The 6,209-nt window shown below is 35.2% G+C and overlaps 1 non-coding gene across 1 annotated transcript; it reads left to right on the top strand.

Moving 5' to 3' along the window:
- The first annotated feature begins 4,634 nt into the window (after positions 1 to 4,634).
- Trnar-ccu lies at positions 4,635 to 4,707 on the top strand. Its single transcript has one exon. It is a non-coding gene; the product is annotated as a tRNA-Arg (tRNA).
- Positions 4,708 to 6,209: the final 1,502 nt, after the last annotated feature.

Below are 6,209 nucleotides of genomic sequence, written 5' to 3'. Positions count from 1 at the left end.
ACACTAATCACCAAATAAAAATATATTTCAAGGATTTTTGTATTTTAAGTTTTAAATATTTCTAAATATTTTTTTCTTAGTTTTATTTTTATTACAAAATTGTTTAAGATCTTATTTAAAAAAAATAAAATTCTTTCGAAATTTTATTTGAAATCTTAATCTATTTTTTGTGTATATTTTTACACATTATATTACGCGTCAGTTAGACTCTATAAAAATGCAGATCCTTCAGCTCACATGACGCATTGCCCAAGGCAGACACGGACTTGAAAGCAAATAAAAGCAAGTGGTGCTGCGACAAAGCACCACGAAAAGGGAGAAATAACTGTTCGCAGGATAACGAAGTAAAGATACCCTGACAATTTGCTGCACAATGTCTATCTAAAAGTAAAGAAGTAGAAGATATATAGAAATGTACTGATATGACACATATTTGAAACGCATTTAGAGGGTATTAGAAATACTTGGAACAACTAGCACACCTCAACAGAAGCGCAAACAACAACAACGGGCTGAACAACAGAGAATCTGAACAATTTAGTAAATAAATCTGCATGCTTTCTAAATAATTAACATGCCTCAGGCCGATGCTCATCCCCTTGCATCCATTCACTTTCATTTTAAAGTGAATCGCTGCCACTCTTCGAGTTATTCAACTCGGCATGAGGGTTGCTGATATGAATGAGAACAAAACTCTGTTGTTCACTTTGAATGATTGCAGCGCATTTGTTTGTCAGGTTTTAAGATCCATTGAAACCTACGCATTTCATATCCTCGAATAAATACCGCGAAGCTGGCATCACCTGCGGTCCAGGTAAGCTCTGTGAGTTGGGCCTGTTAATAATGGCAAGTAATTAATATTTTGATAACATTGTGGAATAACCGCAGAGCTGTGCCCATGGCAACGATTGTTGTTTCTTTAATTAAGTGAAAACGATTTAAGAAAATGGCATGGGCAAATTTCCTTTACGGCATATAAACGCCCAATATGTCATAAAGTGCAGGAAATGTTGACGAAATCTACAAATAAGCGGCTATTAAATGCAGCTCAAAATGCGTGCTTGGCCAGCACTCCTGGGCTGTAAATACGTGAATCTGTCAGATACGACTTCGCCAAACCGTTTGAGTTACGACTTTGCTAGCATTTTAATTGCCAGTGCTGCCATTTAGGAAATTATGCCCCACAACCATATTTGTTATAGGAGCTGTTCGCCCTTCGCTTAAAGATACAATTGCGGATACACAGATACAGATACAGATCCAGATACTGTCAGTGTACTGAGTGTTGAGCTGAAATGCATGCATATAAATTTAAGTGATGTTGGCGCATAAAGCATTTAATGGCCTAAATTTGCTTGAAGATGCGCAAACGGCCAAATGAAATTGGCCAATAAGTGCGAGTACTGCCAACTGACTAATGGCCACAACAAAAAACATTAAGGAAAATCTAATCAATAAAACTTATAAGAAACTCTTTCCATTAACTGTATTTCTACTTGAGCACTTAAAGCGCATATTAAGTTGCAAGTGAATAGTTTATTTCAGGGAATAACACCGAAACCAATACCGGAACCGTTATTCGAAACTAACTGTTTCATTTTTACTATTGGAACTGAAACCGTTACAGAAATAAATTCTCTGTCAAGAACCGAATACCGAAACGCTTGTACCGGTTCGGTTGTGGTAAGGTTTCCAGCTTAAGGAGTTGACCAACTTCACACAGTCATAACTTGATCAAAACTAAACCGATTTTCATGCGGAATGTCATTTTGATCATGATTTGGGCTCTAAATTGATTGTGTATTTAAATTTTTATCATCTAGTAAATTTGATATTTTTATGATTCTAAGCCCATTTATCATCCAATTTTCCCTTGACGTTTTTTTAATAACTTTGATCTCTCATAACTTCATCAAAAATGTACCGATTTTTAAGCGGAATATCAATTTATTCATGATTTGGCCTCTTAATTGATTCTGCATTTAAATTTTTATCATCTAAAAAATTTGATATTTTTTCTATTCTATGCCATCTATCTTCCAATTTTCCATACATACCCCTTGACATTTTTTCGAAAACTTTGATCTCTCATAACTTTATGAAAACTGAACGGATTTTCAAGCGGAATATCATTTTGATCATGATTTGGCCCCCAAATTGATTCTGCATTTAAATTTTTAATATCTAGAAAATTTGATATTTTTTCTATTCTATGCCATCTATCTTCCAATTTTCCGTACATACCCCTTGACATTTTTTCGAAAAATTTGATCTCTCATAACTTTATAAAAACTGAACGGATTTTCAAGCGGAATATCATTTTGATCATGATTTGGCCCCCAAATTGATTCTGCATTTAAATTTTTAATATCTAGAAAATTTGATATTTTTTCTATTCTATGCCATCTATCTTCCAATTTTCCGTACATTCCCCCTTGACATTTTTTCGAAAAATTTGATCTCTCATAACTTTATGAAAACTGAACGGATTTTCAAGCGGAATATCATTTTGATCATGATTTGGCCCCCAAATTGATTCTGCATTTAAATTTTTAATATCTAGAAAATTTGATATTTTTTCTATTCTATGCCATCTATCTTCCAATTTTCCATACATACCCCTTGACATTTTTTCGAAAAATTTGATCTCTCATAACTTTATGAAAACTGAACGGATTTTCAAGCGGAATATCATTTTGATCATGATTTGGCCCCCAAATTGATTCTGCATTTAAATTTTAATCATTTAGAAAATATGATATTTTTAACATTTTGAAAAGTTTTTAAATTGATTTGCTGTACCGTTACGTACCGGTACTGAGACCGGAACCGAGAGAAAAAAACTGAAATAGAACCTTACCGAAATAGTTATTTCGGGATTTGCCGGAACTGAAACCGTAACCTTTATTTGTTTCGGTTTAATTTACCGGTATATTTAATGTATTTTTAAGTAAATGCCTCTATTGCTTTAGCTTCAGCTTGCCAAAATTAATTTAAAGCGAGTTTAAGCTAGTGTCTGGTTAGCAGGATATCTTACTGCTTAACCCATCTGCAGGATTTTAACATTGTTTCGCCCCACTCAAAAATAGCGACAAACTAATTCGTATGCATTCGTAGGGCAACCACAAACTGTTTCCGCTTATCTTGGGGTTTTTCGTTGTGAATTATGGCGGTGGCATGCCAAATAAAGAGACCAATAAAAGTGTGGCCAAGATAAGCAAAGTGGCTAAAAGGCACAGCACAAAAAGCACAAACACAAAAAGAAACAAGCTATATTATTTTTGAAAACAAAGAAAGCACAAGAACAATACGAGTAACAACAAATAGAGTGCAAAGAAAAGCTTTGCTATGATTTGTGCAATGCCAAACAGAAGATACAGATACAGATACAGATACTTTCAACATCTGCTGCAAGTGCAACACCAGCTGCTAGCTGGTTAAGTTGCACAAACTCGTATATTTCGAGTTAGATGAAATATCTTAAAGCTCTTAAGGCTCACATCGCTCTTGACCACGCCTAGACAACTTTTGTTTAGACTTCTTTTTGTGCTCCCCTTTCAGTAAGATGAATGCCTTTGCTTATCTACTTGCCCGCTGGCCACTCTATTTTCTGTTTATTTCGGATTTGGATTCAGCTGTGCTTTGAGTTTGGTTTTAGATTTGGGTTTGGGTTTGGGCTTTGTATCTATTTCTGTTTCGGTTTCCTGCTTTCGTTGCCTGTCAAACGGTGTGTTGGTCCACAGAAACAGATACGGAAACAAATACACTTGCCAGCAGTGGTTGTGTCTGTGTTTTGGGTTTACTTTGGAGCTAAAGCCAACTCCTCTCACAAGTTCACACCGTGCTCTTACCCCAATGGCTTCGATATCTTTCAGCTTGACAGCATCTTAACTAATATAATGCCCAATTTTCTGTGGTTTATGGCTTACAACTGTCAATGCCTCTTCGGACTATCCATCTAACCATTGACTTTGTGTGTGTGTGTGTGTGTGTGTATGAGTATGAGGGTGTGAGGGTTCTTACCATTCCAAGCAACCATTTTGGTTGGTCAGTCTGAGGACAAGCACTTGCCCCTCACCATCACACAAAAGGTGCTTTGTTGAGCTTTTTAAGCATTTGATTAAGGCACTATCTGTGCTTTTCTCTTCGAAACATTGAAAGGTCGTTATTTAAATTGATATAAATGATATGTCTTCGTTTACGGTGCAGCTTTACTTTTGGCTGACTGATTCTGCCTCAAATTGTTGGCGTTGACATTTTGGTTTCGGTAAGTTCTCTTAAGTGAATTTCCAATGAGTGTTAAGTGACGTTGATTTATCATATGAGATATGCACATACATATGGCCACATTATTTGAGCTATTTGCTCTGCTGAAAAGCATACATTGCTCAAAGACCTTTGGCGTCTACACACATAAGTGAATGCCACGTTGTGTGCTCAGCTGTTGGCCCGCATTCGAAGCATTTCAAGCAATTATTGAATCAAGGGAAAACAAATAATCTGTTTGCCTTAAAACAGCTGTTATTGTGGCTAAAATGAATTTCGATTAATCTAAATATGTTGAAAGAATAAATTTCAACCCTCAGTTGAGCATACGAGATTCATATTAGCACTTTGCCCGCTTGGCGTTCACTGCCTCAGTGGCCTAATGGATAAGGCATCGGCCTCCTAAGCCGAGGATTGTGGGTTCGAGTCCCATCTGAGGTAAAAGTTGTGTGATTTTTTTTTTTTCTGCATTTTTTAATTATGTAATAAAATATATAAAATAAATGCAAGTGTATTTTGGTATTTCTTAGTAAATAAATAAAACTCTTATTAAATAAAAGAAAGATTTATTATTGTATTAATGTAAAATATTTACTTATTCGGCGCATTAAGCATTTACTTATTTACAACAATAACAAATCGTAATAAAATACTTATTAATATTTATGAGACCCCATATATAGTTTATTTTTAGCTTAAGTATATTTCAGCAAGCCCAAAAAAAATTTAGTACACTTTTATAAAAATTTTTTGGTAGAAAACGTTTAAATAAACTAACAATAAACTACATTTTTGTAATTTATTCATAGAATAATAATAGCCGCAAGCAGAAAATATAAATATATGTATAAATCAATAAATAAAATACAGGTTTCACACAGCGGATTTGAACCCGCACAGCCTTGCGGGAGAATCAAACACTCTACCAACACCGACAGCGGCAACAATATTTTTTGCTCGCCTAAACCTGAATAAGACCAGAGTCGCTTGCGGTCGTTTAGAATATACCGCGTAGTAGCGCGATTGTGGCACAGCCAACCTAAAAATAGATATTCAAAGTAATTTTGATTCAATAAGTATATTTTAATAAAAACTAAAATAAACTTCAAGTTTTAAACATTCGATTGCTTGTTATCTTTTGTATTTTTTTATAGCAGCAAATGTATAAAACAAAATGCAACAATTTACAAAATGCTGAAAAATAAATAAAATTTATGAGAACGTTTTTCAAGTCTCGTCAAATCAACTTCGTGTACCTCAAAAATTAGATAGAACACTGACGCACACTCAAGCAATTCTAGTCTTTTTTCCTGGGATGTTCAAATAAGTTGTGCAAATTTTTTGTATGTTTTCAAACATGACACCAGAACCTTGGTGGTATAGAAAGTAAATTTATGGAAATATTTGCACATCAATTTGGCTGTTTGGCAAACGGCAAACGGTTTTGCCCCCAACCCCTCAATTCCTCATTCGACTGCCAATCACCGACACCAAACACAAAAAAAAAACTCTAAAGTCGTGGGAGTGTAACAAGCAAACACCTTTGGCTTCATTGAACTTACCGCTTCGTGTTACAAATGCCAGGCAAAGTTTACTTTCCACATACGTAAACCGAATCAATTTCTGAATGAGGTGGGGAAAATATTTTTCAGCGATAAACTCAAGTTACACCTTTCAGGGAAGTAGATGCATCGACTACAAAATGTTGTGTAAAATTTGCAAATGCAATAAATAAACTCGTTTTCTTTGCGTGTTGTGGTTGGTAGAAAGGAGATGCGGTGAATTGGAGAATTGGAGAATTGGGGAGGCGTCTGCTATGCAGACACCGCTTTCCACCTCATTCTGAAAGCATGTAACGGCTTGTTTTTAGCTTTTTTTTCGCACTAAAGCAAAAGTGCGCCACATGTGGCCCCAACTGCTTGTTTTTTTGTTGCCTTTGTTGT

This window comes from Drosophila innubila (assembly GCF_004354385.1).
Source record: "Drosophila innubila isolate TH190305 chromosome 2R unlocalized genomic scaffold, UK_Dinn_1.0 1_C_2R, whole genome shotgun sequence".
NCBI lineage: Eukaryota > Metazoa > Arthropoda > Insecta > Diptera > Drosophilidae > Drosophila > Drosophila innubila.
The sequence above is the reverse complement of the archived record's forward strand: the minus strand, read 5'-3'. Positions and strand labels throughout refer to the sequence as shown.